This window comes from Limanda limanda, chromosome 12, assembly GCF_963576545.1.
Source record: "Limanda limanda chromosome 12, fLimLim1.1, whole genome shotgun sequence".
NCBI lineage: Eukaryota > Metazoa > Chordata > Actinopteri > Pleuronectiformes > Pleuronectidae > Limanda > Limanda limanda.
The window spans coordinates 23533243-23553216 of record NC_083647.1 but is presented as its reverse complement, the minus strand read 5'-3'; positions in this window follow the sequence as shown (position 1 = coordinate 23553216).

Below are 19974 nucleotides of genomic sequence, written 5' to 3'. Positions count from 1 at the left end.
TCAAGTTTTTCTCTCGACCATTGTTCATGCATTTTTCTCATGTGACCCTAAATGTTTGGTTCGGGACCAACTATTAGTCCAGAGATCCGCTCAAATAACCCTAAATTACCTCATCTGGGTCATTTTGACTGATTTGAGGTCATTATAAAACTGTTTTCACAGCTGAATATTAATAACAACTGATCCTCATGTGTAAAATCATGACTTGTTAATATCCCAGCGGATCAGAAAGTTATGCTCTCATGGTTCTTGTGCAGTTCTCCAGTTTTGGTGTGTGATCACAAGACTATTTTAGCTACACAGACTTTCTTTCAATCTTTGTATATCATTGTAAACCCAGACATCTGCAGCAAACTAAATCCGAACATCACAACCTGAGAGCAGAGTCCCGTTGTTGAACTGGTGGTGACCTGTGACAAAGGATCGCAGGAGACACAGCTTTGTTTCAGACGCGGTTCGAGGTTGGGAAACATTTGCCTATTACCCCAGATTCTGAGGAAACTTACAAAAGAGTCTTAGATGCTCGATTTGTATATTTTCCCGTCTGTCTCAGAATAAAACCCATTGAGGATTGAAGGTTTTCTTCCACGTGGAGTCTCACTGGGCAGAGACGTATACTCACGGCCATGTATGGAAAGGAGGAAAACTTAAGGCAACAAAAAACGTTCTCAGTGAACACGTCGTGGATAAGTCAGACTTGCAAATATGTGAATCTACTGTAGCTTTTGCGAGACAAATGATTTCTTACATACTGAAAGTTTCTATTTTAGGATAAAAGAAAAACAATATAGGATTGGCACTTTGAGCTCATAACCCCCCCAAGGCCCAGCACACCCTGAACTGCAATGTTAAAGAAACAGAGAAATGGCTCTGCAGCTTTATCCGGATCTCATGGAGTCTCTCTTGGCCCGTGTTCCATCCTTCCACCAAGTTTTGTTGAAATCCGTTTTGTTGTTTATACGTAATTCTGCTGACAAACGAACAAATTAACCAGTGGATATGCAGCGAAAACATAACTTCCTCGGCTGAACAGCAACAGCAAGAGTTGAAACAATTATTTAAATTAACAGAAAAATAATTAAGCAACAGCTCTAATAATTGATGAATAACTTCAATCAATGTTCAGGTAGAAAAAGAAAGAATAAAGTGAAAGATTCTCCACATTCTCACGCTCCAGCTTCTTCACATGTCGCAGGGAGATCGAACTGAATCTCTCAGATTGTGCGAAGTTACAAATCGTGACCAATAAAGAAATTAGTTGTTAGTTGACCCAACAACTTGAGTTTCTGACAAGACAAAGGAACCAGCTCCAATCTACAGAAACTAGATTCACGGACAAAGAAACAAGTGAAAAAGCCTTTTGTCTTTGTTTGGCTCTTTTTCTCCACAACAACAACGACCTTTTGGCACAAAGACAGAATCGGCACGCTGCGTCTGAGCACTTAAAGCGATGCTTCCTGCACTGATGAACCTATAGTGAGCGGTTCCACATGGAGCGGCCGTGTCCTCCCTGCACCTGTTCTGCTTCCCCTGAGCCCACGGCTTTGTGCTCACCACCAGCCTCCTCTGCTCCATTGTCTACAGCGGCCCGTTTAACTTCATTAATATGCATTAAAACAGAGTGTGCCACATGTGTTCCTGTGTGTGTGTGTGTGTGAGTGTGTGTGTGTGTGTGTGTGTGTGTGTGTGTGTGTGTGTGTGTGTGTGTGTGTGTCAGTCAAATCCTAGGAAGACAAGCTCTCCAGAAAAGGACACTGACAATATTTCTATATTTTCATCTCCAGTATTAAAAGACAGTAAAAGTTGAGACAAGTGTTATTTTTCTTTAAAAAACTGGAGCTAAACACCAGTTTGCTGCCATTGTGTTGGTTTTCAGTGATGAAATTAATCAATATCTGTCGACCACATATTAAATGAGCCTGTGATTCAGCGTTACGGGGAAATTAATATTAAAAAACACCAGTATCCATGGTTTTGTCCTCTGGATTCAGTTTTGTATTCATGCCAGTGTATCACAGCTTTATGAGCAAGTGTTGGTTCCTCGGTCCGTGTTCGTCGACAGTCTCTATAAATTGTGAAGTGAGATATCTGCACTCGGTGTCAGGACTTGACTTTAAATCATGCTAAAGTCTAAAGGAAAAGATGCATGATGTGCCCCAAAGATTTGCATGGCCTTATAAATCCTGACAACGAGAATACATTTGCCTCTGCTTGGAAAAATCTCAAAGTTTCCCCGCATGTGTAGACGGCGTAAAGCATGAAGAAAAATCATGTTAGCGAGACAGTTTCTTCCGTGTGAGAATAAATTATCATCAGAATACAGCACATGGTTCGTTTTCAAGGTCACCTCCAGCTCTGCATGCACAAAGGAAATCATGAGAGAGCATTTAAAAGATGAATGGCTGCCACATCACAATAGATAAATTGCACGAGGGGCGATATGACATGTGGCTCTGTTGCTTCAGGGCGAATGTATTGCTCCCAATGCAAAACGTGTCGGGCAGCAACAAAGAAAGTATTGATAGTGAATATGAAATACAGTCGCTTTTACATTAGAAGAGGCGGATTCAGGGTCCCGGCGTTGAAATAAAGGCAGCAGCGGATTTTACACAATGAAAACAGGAGTAGACTCACCTTTAAAACTCAGAAGCCAAGTCAAATAGGAAAAGTGCTTTTAAAAACACCACACATATGATAATTAGACAAACACCAAAGCGAAGGAAGAGTTCCAGTGTGGTTACAGTGATAAATCAGCCTAAAGTTACTAAAGGAAACTAAGTGCAAAAGAGTGTGTCAGAATGAATCAGTCAAAGACAAAAAGACAGTTTTTTAAGTTTAAATCTCAAAGTTAATGATTGTTTAGGACCATGAGGAAGTCGGTTTCTGTGGCTTCACCAACACGCTAACAGCATACGATGACCGATTGGTTTAGATATGAGGAACCTGACACATTCATATTCTTCAAGCATATTAAAAGGCTTTATTTATTAGTTATATTAATAATTCAAAATCTGTAACTAGAGGGTTCCAAAAACGTCTCAGTTGTCTGTAACAGGCCCCTGGTGGTGGAATAGAACATGTTCACGTTAATACATTTTGAAAGAGCAATGATCTTTGGTTAAACTCCAAACATCTGGACACACGACCAATAGTGGAACTAGTCCCATCCACTAACATGGAGGAAGCAGGGTTTAGGACCTATATACTGCAGCCAGCCACCAGGGGGCTGTGAAGAGGATTTGGCTTGACTTTAAATACAGTAAATGAGCCAAACATAGAAAAAACGGTAAAAACGCGAATTAACTGGTTGAATTAACAGCTTCTTATAAATAGATTTATATCTGTATAAGTTCAGACTTAGACATAAATTATATATATTATACAAATATATACATATTTGTCTGTCAGTTGATTATCCTGTTGCAAATTAGTAAGAACGTAATTTGCCGGAGACAGAGTCAGTATTTGATTTATTCCTGTAGTTGTAACACGAAGTAATAAAACCTGTAGTTTACCTTTTAGGGATGAAGCTGATGTTTCATAAAGGATCTTACAGAGACTCCATGATAAGAGAGAACTGGGCGGAAGGAGAGTTAAGAGTCTTCAGAGTCACTCCAGCCAATAAACGTCAGTAAATCTTTCTCTGTTCACATAATGTTGGGCCTTTGTTTACCTGTGTTTACGTCTCAGTTCTATCTGCCCCCCCCCCCCCCCACACACACACACACACACGCTGCCGCAGAGGGGCTGGTGTGTTTTTCTTCAGCTTCATTAAATTCAGCGATTCTGTTTCCAAACGGATAAAAATCTTCACGTGTGGATTTGTCTGTCGGAGTTTGTTGATCGGAGCCAGAGGCGTCCCAGGCAGCCGCTGCCCCCCCCCATTCATCACTGTCAAGTTGAATAGAAAATTAACAAATCCCTTAATTAAAAGACCTTCCCAGACTCTCGGGGGTGTTAGTATGTGTGTGTGTGTGTGTGTGTGTGTGTGTTCCACGTGCCAGCTGCACTGCTACATTGTGCAACTTGCAACAGCCTGGCACAAGAGACACACACACAACACCTCCATGCAAACATACACACTCGCAGACACACACTCTTGTGTTGTGTTCTCTAGTCCTGAGGACACTTGACATTTGCTAGCCCCTCACTCTAAACTACACAATTACAACTAACACTAACTTATGTTAACCTTAATGTAGAAGTCTAATCCTAAAATAGTTTTATTACGTTGTGAGGAACAAGAAAAAATGTCCTCACGTCAAAATGTCCCCATAATGATAGTTTTTAACCAAAATTGTCGCTCAGAACTGTAGAACGTACACAGACACACACACACACACACACACACACACACACACACACACACACACACACACACACACACACACACACACACACACACACAGATAGACCCCTGCCATTCCCGCTGCTGCATTAATTGCTTCAGCTGCATAATGTGGTCGGACTGGGCCGAGGCTGGATCTCTGCTCCTCCCCAGACACGGAGCTGGGTGGGGAGTCAGTTGAGCTCCTTTGATCCCTGACCTCTGCCTCGTCTCCTGGGAATATGAGGCTGCATCCCTAACGGTCCGTCCATCTGCACAGAGACACACACACACAGACACACACACACACAGACACACACACACAGACACACACACATCCCCTGCTGCCCCCGGACCCCAGCTCCTGGCGTCCACCCGGCCTCCAGACACGTGTCAGTTTGACCCGCTGCAACGAAGAGCCCTAAACAAACCAAGGTCAAGCCCAAAAGAAGGAGTGGCCTTCGGTCCAGTCAAGTGCTTTGTCACCACCACCAGCTCTCTGGAAGCGCCCTGATACTACTCAGCCCAAAAGTCCAGCCCCTCCTCCCGCTGGCAGCGAGGCCTTCATGCGTTCACACACAAACACACACACACACACACACACACACACACACACACACACACACACACACACACACGCACATACACACAAAACCTCTGGTCATGGTGGAAGTGGAGGGACTGAAAGGATCAATGATCACAGAGCCGGAGACGCCAGGAAACGGAAATGTGAGCTTGAACAGGAATATATATTAATAGGGTTTAATATAATTTTTTTTTTTAATATAATTTTTTATATTATTACTATTTCGTATTTTAAACTCAGATCCATGTTCGACATCATTTAAAACATTTCACTGCTTGCTAATTCAAACCAGGACCTGATTTGATTATTTGTATCCTGTCAAAGAAATTAATTAATATATTATCATAACTTCTAAAACACTCTTTCGTTCCAGCTTCTCAAATTTTGTTTTCGATTTTAAAGTCCAAATGACAAATTTAACTGATTAAATTCAATCTTTTAAATCAAAATGTCACTTGTTCTGAATATATTACATTCTTTTTTTTTTTAAATACTGTTAGAACAGAGACGAGATGCTGATTATCTCCAAACGCCTTAAAGAAAAATCGTTTTCAAAGCATTTCTTTGAAAATAGCATATTTTTTCTAATTTGCATACCTTGCAAAAAAAAAATGAGTAAATATGATTTGAAAAACATTTCACCTTGGACTGAAAATAATAATGAATATCATCTTTAATCATTTTCATTATTGTTCATTGGATTGCAATTTTTCTAAACTCTACTTTGATGTCATCAAATATCTTGTTTATTACAACCTAAAAAAAAAAGGAAAAGCTAAATCTTAATATTGGAAAAGATACGTTTTTATGTATATGTATTTCTAAAGCGATTTTTTAGAAGTCACAGAAAATTTCTGTCAAATGTGGCTTGATGAATCAACCTAATTGTTAGATCTCTAGATTAAACTTTCACTCTGGTAAGTACTGGTTTAAATATGTTGTTATGAATTACATGTATTACTACTGTTTGTTTACAGACTCGAACCCCTCGGCTGGAACCAGTTGCTGTGTCCGAACCCGTCGCCGCAGCACAGGGAGCCGAGCAGGAGAAGGATATCCAGGGAAGCTGTGGGCCCACAGATCAGGAACTTGTTAACTCGCCCAAATCTGCAGAGATTAGAGCGGGAAGTGGTCAAAGGGCTTAAAGTGTATCGGTACAATGGGGCCGAGAGGATTAAAAGTGGATTCGCTGAGCCCCTGCGATGCCCTTCATCTCTGGGGGTCCGCAGCCAGAGGACCTTTGTTGGGTTAACTAACGGCACTTCCCATGAACGCAGAGAACACACCAATCCCTTTTTAATGATGCAGGGAAAATTCCATTGGGCCAGATTACCACAATGCTTCTGAGATCCGCCATTGTCCCACACGCCACGTCCAGCTTTTAAACTGGGCAGCCAGGCGAGTGCACTGGGCGGCGTTTGAAGTCGACGCATCGCAGCCCAGCAGCAACAAGCTTTGTTAAAACAATACGATGTGTGTGTTTACGTGAGGAAACGAGCAACAATGCTAACGAACGCTAGCAATGCCAGAGCTCTAATTGCTCTTGTGGCTGAAATAGATGGAGTGGTATGGAGCTTAATGGTTTGTAACATAGAGCAATAAAGTGGTGAATGTGTATGTGAAAGGTAAAAGTAACCATCCAACTAATGGTCAGCTGACCCCCGTGTGGCGTCCTATTGGCCCAGTGCTGTAGGTCAGGTGGGCGGCACATTGAATAATAAGTAGAAGAATAGTGACCAACGAAAACCTTGATAAAACAGAAACCTCTGCTCAAAATATCGAAAACGAACAGCAGGTACAGTTTACAATCATTCGTCAAGTTTGAAAGCTGCTGGCTGACTTTCTCAGGCCTGGATACAACCTGGATTTATCATCAGTGGTGTGATCACAAGCGGACACTTCACACCTGACCCAAGAAAGCATCTCCACATTGATGGGATGGGGGTGCGTTCCATTTCGATGCCTCCTTGAAACGAGGCCGACAAATGTGTCCCCCGAGAACCAAAGGGTCCAACAGGTGGATCCTTTAGAGGCGTTGAAGTATCAGACTTGAACTCTTGAAAAAACCAAGAGGCATTAAAACGATCTTCAAATGCAGCTCTGTTGCCAGGCGACAGCGTAATGGGCCGGACACACTGGTGACGTAGATCACCGATATCAGACCAGACTGCATCCTCTGAAGGACGCTGCCCCTGAACTTGGACACAGATATAAACTCTACAGAAGAATGGTAAAGTGAAGCCAAAGCATCTCAAACGCCCTCTGGTGGCTGGCTGCAGTAAAGGTCATAAAAACCGCCTCCTCAATTTTAGCAGATGGGACAAATCGAATCGTCAAAACAGAAAACTTGTCAAAGTTCATGTTAGAGATGGTTTCTGTGATTCAATGAAGTGTTTGATGGTTAGTGCACAGACTCAGAAGGACGTCATTGGCCCAAGATGGCAGCGTTCGATATTTTGGCTTCATTTCTGGATGATGGGAGGAAGTGGAGACACGTCGTCCATCTTTGGTTTCGCTCCTTGTTCTGAAAGTGTCAATAAAGCTGCTGTTCACGTCGAAATCTGCTCACTGGTGTCTCCTCATCGTCAAACCTCAGCTCATCACAGCATCTTTTTTAAATTCTGATGTGCTGTAAATGTTCCAAACTCCTTTTCCTCAACCATCACAGTAAACTCCTCACACGTCCACCACGCCACAGACTCTCGGCTCTCAGGAGGCAGATGTGATGCGTCTCATATTAGCTCATGCTCGGCCGTCTCCTGTGATCTCTCAGCTGTGCAGCCGCTGTCATGTCAACAATCTCCCATCTGCAGTTCAGTTTCCTGCAACTGGATTACACAGAAACTCGACTCTGCGCGGGAACAGATAAAACACATCTGGTTCGTTGCCTACGTGATTCTCAGTTACACCGTATGTGTCTTGTACAATATGTTCGCCATTAAAAATCCAGATTCTGTTCTTGAGGGAGATGGTTTTATCTGTTGAGACAGAATCAGACAGATCAGAGTTTACCCTCAGGTGTAGAAGTAAATTGGAAGACAGTGATTCCCCAAAAACTTAAAGGACAATTTTGTATTTATTTTTTGTCATTTGATGAATTGTTGTAGTTCCCCCTTTTTTCTTCCTCTTTGTTGTACTTTGTAGTTTTGGGGAAAACTAGAAATAAAGAAAATTTAGTCTAATATAATTGTCTGATTAAAGTCTTTATTAAAGACCACATAACCTCGACATAAACAGCGGTGACACTACACAACGACACTACACAACTCATGGACAACATCACAGTGACAGTGATGAGTGTTTGAACTTCATATCCATCACGGTTGTTGATGAGTGTTCAGAGGCCTTATGTCATTTTGAGGCCATATTTGTTGTGTATTGTGACCATGGTTGTGTTTGTCCAACACATCCACACTAAGTCTGCACATGATCTTCACTGCTGTGAAAGGAAACCTGCAAACCAAGCGAACCAACGAAGTTCTTGCATCAGACTAATGACCTGCCCGTCTCCACACCCCAGACCCACTGTCCCATCTGCAGAACACACACAGACCAGTGGACCCATGTGCACAGTGGGACAGGCCTGGCAGTGTAGCGGTCGATGCCACACAGGACCACAGATGGGTCCCGGCACCGTGGAGCTGGTGGCTGGCGCTACCACCTGGGTGACGGCCAGATGGGCCACCCTGAGTGAGGCTCTGCTTCACAGGCCCAAACAGGCCGATCTTATTACTGCGGGCCAAAACTGGAGTCTGGTTTCACACACACACACACACGCACACACACACACACACCCACATCATCAGGGGAATCCACATTATCATGCTCAACTGTCACAGGCCAGATTCACCCTCATCTGTGTGTGTGTGTGTGTGTGTGTGTGTGTGTGTGTGTGTGTGTGTGTGTGTGTGTGTGTGTGTGTGTGTGTGTGTGTGTGTGTGTGTGTGTGTGTGTGTGTGTGTGTGTGTGTGTGTGTGTATTGTCACCTGTGTGGTTTGTATCTCCGTTCAAAGTGGAAAAATCTGGTTCTATGTGGGTCCCCATGTTTAGATGAGCTGTGGAACCTTATAGAGGGATATTTAATATTCTATAGATCTAAAATTTAATATGAATAATACAAATATAACTAGATGCTCAAAGTCAGTATCCCTTTTTAAATGTTTAGCAAAAAAATACAAATATGTCAACGTCAGAACATCAACCCCCTTTTTACGAAATCCGATCCTGAAAAGCTCTAAAAACGAATTTGCTCCTCAAGCTTCTCACATAAAGGATTTCAAGTCGCTGGAGGACGTACTCAGTATTCTTCCAGGATAAAGGAAAGTTTAAAAAGCAGATTTGGTGTCTTTGGATCCTGTTGAAGTGGTGCATCTTGGGTAACAGGAACACTGTCGTCCATATGGCGTCCTCTCTGCTTTCACCTAATGGCTGAACCCTGTGTTGCAGGTCACATGTAGATATTTTCTGGTTTCTGTGTCATCTGTTGTCGGGTCATTACAACATTCTTCGACGGATGCCGATGTCTGTCGGTCAGTCTGTCGCTTCAACGCTTTGGTCCAGATGGAAATATCTCCGCAGCTATTGGTTGGATTGCACAGGAGCTTTGAGCAGACGATCATGGTTCCCAGAGGATGAATCCCCCACAAATGCTTTGAAATATAGTGAAATATATTTATAAATCTACAAAATAAACTGATCAAACTAGAGGGGATACTCAGAGAGGGAAAAGGTCTGAATGGCCACTTGTCACCATATTGAATAAGCACATAGATCAGATATAATGTAGACAGAAAATCTACATCTGCACCACATTTCAACAGTTCATATACAATTCTACATTTGACTTATGTTTACCAAAAAGAAATCTGCAATTTTTTCAGAAAAATTCGCAAAAATATTTTAAAATGTTCTAATTCTGCATTTGTCTTGTTTTTTAGCAAAAGGAAATCTGCAATTTTTTCAGAAAAATTCACAAAAATATTTAAAAATGTTCTATTTCACATTCTTAGTCCCCGAATCGTTTCCGCTCTTAATGTTATTGGTCTATATCTCACCCCTGCTGCAAATTTCACTACCATTGGATCAGTAGTTTCTGTGTAATTCTGCTAACAAACAGACAAATAGCAATAAAAACAAACAATCTCTACTTGTTTTCAGTTGCCACCACAAGGAAAATATGAAATCTTGGGGAAGCTTTTCAAACTAATGAAAGAACGAGTGATTTATTCAATGCCACAGCTGTAAGTTACCTTGTAATTACAGAGTAAGGAAGCTTGTCTGGACCGTTTATGATGACAAATGTGAGCGGCTGTAATCAATGTTGCTTTTTCCAAATGCCAAATCAGCCGTATTGAGTTGTCATTCACTCCAAGCCTTTATTTTCCAACCCCCGAATTGTGTTTGCACGTTAATAATGATCGACTCGTGTGCGAGAGGAGCCGGGCCCCAAAGAAATGGATTTCCATTTCCTTAGTGTCTCCCGCTGTCATGTGACCCGTCCTGGTGTTTGTCCTCAACCTGACGGCTCGGAAACAGGATGAATGAGATGCGTCTCCCAAGGTCGAGGTCACGCTTTGGGCTGATTTAGTTCTCCGAGGCGCTTCTTCCTGTCAGAAAGCATCTTCATTTGAAATTCACCCAACACGCTGCAGTCGGGTTTGACTGGCAGCAGGAGCAGGATGTGGTGGATAGGTTTTCCTCCTGCGAACTGATTTCCACATTCGGGTGATTAACTTGATTATTTGGCCCTGCGGTTACATTAGCATGTGATTATCCCCGGCGTCCTACGGGGACGAGCGTATTGAACCTCTGAGGACAAAGGAGAATCACGCCGGTCACCTGACTCTCTTTCTCGGGGACGCAGAAAGAAAAGCAACATGGACGCCTCCCGGCCTGCTCTTCGCTGGCGTTTGGCTCACGACCACGTTTAGCTCTGCGGTTTCCTCTTCCCCTCTTTTCTCTGCTTCTCCTTTTCTTTTCCATCCCCGAGCAAACATCTCTCCCCGACTCTTTTGTTTGCCAAGATCCAGGTTGCCATGGCTACCAACGGGCACTTTATGAGCACCTCATCCCTCATCTAAATATTCCTAGTTATCTATGGTAATGAAATGCACACACCATTATCTGGCTTAATGAAATACACTCTATTGTCTCTGATTCGCAGAGCAGAGCCCGATCCCTCTGTAGTCGGGTGTTACAGGGTTGCTGTGAAAAACAACTGCACCACCATCGGAGCAGCGGCTTCTCTCTCAGCCTGCTCCGCTGTGGAGCTTCGGACACTGAAGGAACCACGTCCAGTTGCTGTGAGCAGCTTCTGTGCTACAGTGGCTGTTTGATTGCACTAATTGGGCTGTCAGCGCCGTCTCTGCCTCGTGACGAACTCTTCTCTGCCGCAGTGAAATCTGCTTCCACACCAGCAGCCTATTAGAGCAACAGATTAGGACGGTAAAATCGTTACATATCTCCCAATAATGACAGTGGTGTGAAGGTAACAGGCTGCGGCGAGGAAAACAAACACAAGCAGAAATAGAACATCATTATCCAACAGCGTCAGAATCTTCTGTGGCTCTGTGTGTGTGTGTGTGTGTGTGTGTGTGTGTGTGTGTGTGTGAGAGGAGGAGAGAGGCAGATCAACTCCTGCCTGCACAGAACTATTCATCTGTGCTGTAGTTTTCCACGGCCTTTGAAAGCCTCTGAAACACCGAGAGAATCACCAAACAGAAATGCCATAAAAACCGTGCAGCTGAGATCTCCTGTTCCCTCTCAGTGCGACAGAAGAAAAGTGAAAACAAAACAACAGCGAGTGTGTGAGTGTGTGTACATTCTGTAAGCGTCCGTCTGTGTGAGTGAGCCGCCGTCTATTTTCCAATCCAGGCTTTGGGGTAATATCTGCAGATTGGGTGGTTAAGTCACTCTGCATTTCATGAGCCGGGCCTGTCACTAACAGTTATCTCCTCCCTGCCCTCTGAGGAGTTGTCTGGGTGAAATGATTCTCCCCATGCTCTGAATAATGCATGAAATTACGTAATGCAAATGGAGGCTTTATTTCCCCTGCCTCTCGCAAGGCGCCGGGGCCGCGGCCGGGGCCACTGTATTAGGAACAGCAGAGGACAAACAGTGGGGGGTCCCGAGGGCAAGGGGAACTACAGCAGAGAGCGAAAAGGTCAACAATAAAAAACCCCAGTAGCTTCTCCTCTCACGCGGCGTCATCAGGTTATTGCACGCTGCGCGGCCGAGGAGCTGCCGAGCCGAGCGGAGCGGGACGTTACTCACTGGGCATCATGGGAGGAAGGCTTATTGTGTGAAGGCGGTGAAATATTCATTAAGCTGCAGCCCGGCTGGTTTCCACTCCGCCCGCCCACAAGCAGGAGCCCAATCAAATATAAATAATAACAGGAGAGGAGCGAGTTTCAGCAGATCGAGAAATGTCACTTGCCAAATTAGGCCAAACTAAACTGTTGTCAAGCCCCTGCTTCAACAAGTACACCATCCCTCTCTCTCTCTCTCTCTCTCTATCGCTCTGTGCAGTGGGTAGACCTGAATGGCATTAATTGCCCCCTAAGATGACGGGCAGATGAAAGTGAGGTGCTGGTTTTGCTGTGGGACATGGGGGCCGCTCACAAAGAGAGGCTGAGGACGGCTGGCAGGTCTCAGCGACTTCAAAAGCAGATAAAGGCCCTTTTTTATACAAAGGATCCTCTTTCTCTTCCTTCTCTCTCTCTCTCTCTCTCTCTTTACCTTTTTCTTTTTTTTCCGGTGCTTAATCTTCAGATTCGGGGGTTTATTCGTGCCAGCCTCCTCCCCTTTGTCCACTTTGTGTCAGGTTTTTAACGCCAGAGGATTAAATTGCTGTTGCGGAAATCATTGTTTGTGTTTTCTTCCAACCGGCCGCCTCCCATTGTCCCGTGACATCATCGACCACTTGCCAACAATACCCGAGGTTTATCTCTCCCCTTTGGTGAGAAGTGAACAGTGCATGGATCTGCTCACCTTGTTTGTCTGAGGAAACACTGGCACAATATGTTGTTTAGTTTGGGCCGAGTGCTCTTAACTCTTTAAGTAGCTGCTTACTTGGACGAGCCGCGACTCTAACACATGTGAGGTTGTTTTCCTTTTCTCTGCAAACAAAGACGGGTCTGACTGGAGAGAGATCAGCGTAAGAACACCTTGGTTGGGAGGAATACATTAAACATGTTCAGACCGAGGAAAGAAGCTCTGGACACACGAAGAAGAAAACCCACGTGAGGAGGAAATCAGAATCAGAGTCAGAAAGTATTTATTGCCAAGTAGATTTACACCTACCTGGAATTTGCTCTGGTTATTGGTGCATACAACGAACATAGAAACATAAAAACACAATAAATACACCACACATAAGAAAAACAATAATAATAATAAAAAAACTATATATATTTACTCACTATTTACTTCTTATTTACTCACTTTTTCTAACATTTATACAAGGTAGCATTTATTTAGACATATAAACATATCTATATAAAAATATATAAAAGACAAAAGATATAAAAAGTGAAGTAAAAAGTGAAATTCAAAATGCAATACAAAAAATAAAAGAAGCAAATAAGTGATGCAGCGTTTCATTTATTCGTCCTCTGTCAGGTCGTGTAAAGTCTGTCCCCCCCCCCCCCGGACCTTTACCCGGATTCCTGTCATTCTCCACTGGAGGTATCGGTCTCCAGCCGCACAGCCAGGCCTCCGTCTGCCCATGAATGGGACCAGTCACATTTCTGATAGCGTTTAATGAAAAATCCACCCGGGCTTTGGAGAGGCCGGGAGGGGAGGAGGGGAGGGGATGAAGGGTGGATATGGAGGAGGGAAGCAGTGGTAGGGGGTGGTGGTGGAGGTGGTGGTGGTGGTGGTGGTGGGGGGGTTGACACAGGAGTGCTCAACAAAGAGCGTCTTTCAGTGGAGCGTAGATTGCTCCCTCTCCCTCCTCGCTCGCTCATTTTGTCCTTTTTTCTTTTGGGATTTTCAACGTCAAAAATGTGCCAAATGACTGGGAAGAAACCCCCAGAGGTTCAGTGTGTGTGTGTGTGTGTGTGTGTGTGTGTGTGTGTGTGTGTGTGTGTGTGTGTGTGTGTGTGTGTGGCGTCACACAAAGGGACAGGTGTGTTGCGGTTTGAAGGTGGCAGCCGTGTTGGGGACACAAAGGTGAAAGCAAACAATCGCTGAGGCCTCATCGAGCGACGGTTCTCTCCTAAAACCGCTGAGCTTGTTTCCACTCACCAGAGCAGAATGATGATAAAGAGACGATTGTCCGATTTCCCTGAAGCCTTCAAACACAAGGCTGGTGTCACTTCCTGCTTCCTGTTCCTCCGAGGCTACATCCGCTCTGCTGCGTTTCAGATCTAAAGAGCATCACCGCTGCTGAGTTTACACCTGGAGTCCACATTTCTACTTTTTGGTTCGAAAACACTGGTGCCAGACGGGCAGAAAATTAAAGAAATAAACTACGACGGTTCTTATCAGTCACGACTTGACCTTGCAGCTTTGTTTAAAAAGGCTCTGATCACATGACCCCCACCCCCCCTCCAGGAAGAAAACAACAACCGCCATCAGCCTCGGCTTCCAGAGCAGAACGTGGATAATCCATCATCAAGCTTTATTTTTTAAAATGACGCCCCGCACACGAAACAAAAGGAATAAAAACATCTCAGAAGGAAAAAGAGAGACAGAGAGACGTCAAATTGAAAAGACACAGATATTCGAGCGCTTTTGGCGATAAGGGACAATTTAAACGTCTCCTCCTGCTCTATTCATGCGTTGCTATACTCGGCTAAACGTTCCAGGACATTTTCCAGGTTGTTGTGAACACGTCGAACCTCCACAATCTCCTGCTGCGTTCTTCATATGTGAAAAACAAACTTTACCGAAAGATTAACGTCCATTGAAAAACCATTGGGTGACATCAGAGAAGCGGCCACTGCCTTCACCTTGTTTGCTTTTGTTCTCCTTGAAAGAGGTCGGACTCGAACCCTCTCATTTGCCGCTGGGTTTATCTCCTTTCAAATGAAGAGCCACAAAGCGCTCAGGGCAGGTTTCGCTAATAGAACGGAGCGCATTGATTCTTTTCTTTGCTCTTATCTAAAATGTTAATCAATACCCCGAGAGCCAGCGGCTGCTCTTTAACGGAATGTGCAACAGCCGAGTCTTCGCAGTTCCGTCAGATGCTGGAGAGGATTTTCTTTTATCTGGCGAGCGACTCAAAAAATCGAACATTTATATTTACAAGATAGAGATCGTTCAAAAGGAAAATACGCCCTCAAGAAACCTGTGATACCGGTTGTGTCTGTTTATGTCGATAGATCAAATTAAGGCTTCTGTCGTTATTTGCATCAACATTTTACTTTCAAAATAAAGGTGTCATTCAGAGCCTCATGGTGGCGCTAGGGGAAAAGTCGGAGGATTTTCAAAGTCGGGAGGATCCATCATCTGAGGATCAGGAATGTTTGTAGAAAGATTTCATCGTAATCCAGCGAATGCTTGATCCGTCTGGATCAAAACAAACCAATCCTCCTACAGCCACAACACTGTCTCAGAAAATGACTCACACGGTTCATCAAATATTTAAATCATTGTGTTGGAGCTATTTATTTAGTTGTAGTACTTAGTGCTGTTTAGTTTATTATTTTGTTTAGTGAGTATTTAGTTTTTGGTTATTCTCAGTCAATTTGCTTGATTTCATTATGATTAGATTTCTATTAGTATTCTAGTTTATTATTTGTTTACTTTAGGTGTTTCTTGTTTATTATTTGTGTTTTGTTTCATTTGGGCACGGTAGGGGGGCACCTGAAGTTATATAGGTAGGCTGTCGGTAAGGGACCAGCATGCACCTGGGTGGGCAAATGGTTTTTTACCGGAGCGGGAGAGGCACAGGAATTTTCTTTGTTCTTTGTTTGCTCGCTGTTTGGTTATATAAACCACGCTTTTTGTTGAAACTGGACATCTGTTTGGACATTATGTTTTTCCCATCCGCGTACACCACAACCCATGGTGCAACAGTGGCCCTTTGATTAGTATAATTTGAAGTTTGATTTGATACTTTTATCTGTTTGACAATCGGCTGCTACACATTGCCTGTTCATTATTTTCTGATTAAACATTTTGAACTGCTTCAGCTCCAAACGTTTGTAGTTCCTGCTCCGTGTTTCCCCAGCGAGCAGGAACTCTGGGTAATGAAGTCATCCGTCTCCGAGCTCCTCTGCTGCAGGACGCCCAGATACAGATGGAGCCTTTCTGCTTGTTGCTCCTGGAAATCATCCGTCTCCTAATCTGTGCATTAATCACAATGATAATCGTCAGGTGAACAGTGGGCTCCAGTAACAGCTGGGTGGCGAGGGTCTGTTTTGACACCAGGGGAACTGGGAGACTGAGCTGGGATGTTTGTGCACGACTGGGGCGATAAGAACCCTCCAGGACACGATCACCAAAAACTCCAGAAAGAAAGAAATGAGGTTTTTGGTGCAACTGGGACGCAGAGTTACAGTTGGAGTTGGGGGGGAGGAGGGGGGGTAAACAGTAGATTTGCCCCTGCACAGAAACCACAGAGGAGCCCGCGGTCCATGTGCTCGGCTGAACGATGATTAACTGTAATTACCTAAGCAGTACCTGGCCTGCGTGCCAGGAGGCAGCCCGAGATGAATGGGGGCTCTGCCGAAAACGGAACAAAAGCTCACATTTCAGAGGTAATGAATCGCTCGGGTTCTAAGGCGTCTTCACACGGAGCGCCCGGGCCCCCGGGGAGCTGCATTACAGCGGGAGGAGTAGATGGATCCTCTGCAGCATTTTCAAACAAGGGAGCGAGCAGGAGGAAGTCTTAAATTGTCCCAGACATCCTGGTTGCTACCCGGCCTCTACGTAGATACAGGGTTCATACACATTTTGACCAATGGAGTTCCATGACTTTTCCATGACTTTTCAATAACTTTCAACCAAATTTCCATGACCGAACATTTTGTGAAATCTCGGTGTATACGCGAAAAAGTGACAAAATGTAGTATTCAAACTAACAATGAGAATTCCAAGGCATAGAGTATACCTTAAATGACACAAACCCAAGTATGCCTGCTTATATTTTTAGCGTATTTCTTTAAAAGCATATGAATTATTTAAAACATTTAAAGCGTAAATGAACGACATGAAAATATGAATATAACAAATTTCCATGACTTTTCCAAAACTTTTGGGAGATTATTTTTTTCCATGACTTTTCCAGGCCTGGAAAAACACATTTTAAAATTCCATGACTTTTCCAGGTTTGCCATGACGGTACGAACCCTGTAGATAAACAGCCTCCTCAGTGCTTCTTAAACAGGCGTAAACACTACACAACAACCCGCCTTGTTTGCCTTGTCGCACTCGTACACGAGGCGTTTAAACAATAAAGCTCACCGTGGTGTGAACCCGGGCTAAGTAATGAAGATAAATTTGACGAGGTTGATGTCTTTAAGGACTGAAGGACAAAGACCTGCAGTGAATCACACGCTTGTTTGTTACACGCTCATAAGCACGGATGCTTTTCTAATGGACGACTAACGGAGCCGACACGCCACTCAGAATTATCTGCATCGAAGGAAGCAGGTTCCATTCGTACAGGAAGTGCACAGTGTGGTGGAGTTTGCCTGGAGGGCAGAGTTTTATTACAAGTGTCTCCTGTTATAAATCACTGTCCCGAGGAATAACCTGCAGATTAATGGCGACATTATTCGGTTGTAGAGGTTAATTTATGGTTCTGGAGAAACGAGGGTGAGGAGAGCCGGTGGACGGCGTGTGAACGAGGCCCCAGCGAGCTGCAGCACCGGCGGATCTGCAGGAACGAGCAGCCGGGTGATGTATGGAAACCGCCATTAATTATTGGAAGTCAAACTGCTTGAGGCAACAATGAGAGGATTTACAGGCCGCAACATTTTTCAGGCCCTTACACACGCTTCCTCCGGACATGTGGGTCGATGGCGAGATGAAATACAAGGTTCTAATGTTTACAGCCCTCACAGCCCACATATGTGCCCCCCCCCCCCTCATGTAAGTACTTGGAGGAAACGCAGGTTGAGACGTGTCCAGCTGTGCATCACGATGTGTGCAGCGCTGCCTCCAGAAGCCCAGAGGCCTGTGTCTTTTGGTTTTGTTTACAAGCCTCTAATCACGTTAATGACACCGTGCTCACACGCAGGAAACTTCTCAATCGATCACGGTGACAAAGAGCAAAATAAAGTGACAACGCTGAGAACCCGTGTCTGTGCACGTCCGAGGGAGATGAGGAGGAGATGAGGAGGAGATGAGGAGGAGATGAGGAGGAGATGAGGAGGAGATGTGCGATTCAACCTTTAAAGTGCCATTCATCAGGGAGGACAACAAAAGGGAGTCAGAGCCATTATCCTCCCGTCGCCCGACAGTCTGCGTGAGAACAGGAACACACACACACGTGAATAATGTGTTCCACTTAGCAGAAACACAGGCATGTACATCATGTTTACATCATGTTTACACACACATGCAGAAAAAATCTTTATTTTACTGCTGACTAAAGCTTAAAACGTGTTGTAGATAGATAGATAGAAGATAGATAGAATCCTTTAATAGTCCCACAGTGGGGAAATTTGAGGGTTTTACAGCAGCAGCGCAGGCACAGTGCAACAAGAGCAAAAGAAAGAGCAAAACAACATAGTTAGAAACAAAAACAACAAAGAGCACAAAGAAAAAAGTAAACAGTCAGATAAGCAAATAAATAGTAAGTAGTAGAACAACTGAACAATACAATTAAATAATTAAATTAAATAATTAAATAAATTAAATTGCACATATTGTGTTGTGTGTTCAATGGGGTCACAGCTTGTTTTTTTTTGGCCAAGTTTAAACACTGTCTTTCTAAAGCTATGCACTTCATGAAGATCCACATTGTCAACACTTTGCAGCATCTAACAAGCCAGTTAACGAAAAGGGATCCAATTGGTTTGACCAACGCAGACAACGCCTTTACACTTTATTATGTTAAGTTTTGCTCTTTTGTATTTCTTTTTTAAAGTTTAATATTAATCTATATATATTCTCTGCTCGTGTTTCTTCGTCTTATTTTCATTTAAATTCCCCTGTGTGGTTTATTTCCTCTTTTGTAGAACACTTTGTTGAGAGACTTGCAATAATAATGATATAATTGTGTTCACGTGATTTATTATGACAATAAACTGCTTTCAGACAAACTACGGTCATGAATCTTTGTGAAGGAGCTTTATGTGAGAATGAAAATCTCCACATCAGTTGCTCCGGACATTTTTTCGAACGTTTGATGCCCAGTAAAATGTTTTTACTTCTCTCTGCTTACATTCGTTTATCTTTTTTGATTTTTTTGATTTCACTAATGCTTTATTTCCTTTTTGTGAAGCTCGTTGTAGGAACGAAATATATGAACAGTTGTTTTAAGAGCTTTTTTGAAGGCACACATTCCACTTGTTATCACAGCATCGAGCAGTTTCCTTAAGATTTCAAACCAAGTTCATTATAATGATCCATTAAAGGATCGAATTAACATAAAAACCTGTGTTTGACCAGCAGAATGAAGGAGAGAGAACTTTCTCGTCCTGTTTAACAGCAGACAACCGGAGTTTGTGAAACAGTAGAATAAAGACGTTGGTCCTGCTCGGTTCAGAGTCTCCAGCAGCAGGGACGACAGTGTGGACAAAAGACGAGACGTTCATTTATCTTCCCTATATGACCCTGATGCAGACGAGGAGAATGAAAGCAAGCAATCAATTCCTTAATTGGGTTTGTGCTATTCTAACTTGTTAAGGGGGCCTCTGTCTAGATTAAAAGGGAAGGTCAATTTCTCATTGTGACAATTACTGTATTCATCCCACAGTGCAACAAAGGAATCCAGCAGAGTCGGGCCGACACTGAAGCAGATGCCTCCTCTATTGTGTGAGTCCTTCCATCACAACATTGTGTTTATCTCACTGTAAACTCATCACGACACAACACAAAGGTGTGATCCACAATAACACATCTACACTTTGAATGAAGCATGTTGTGGGGTCACTTTTTATTATTG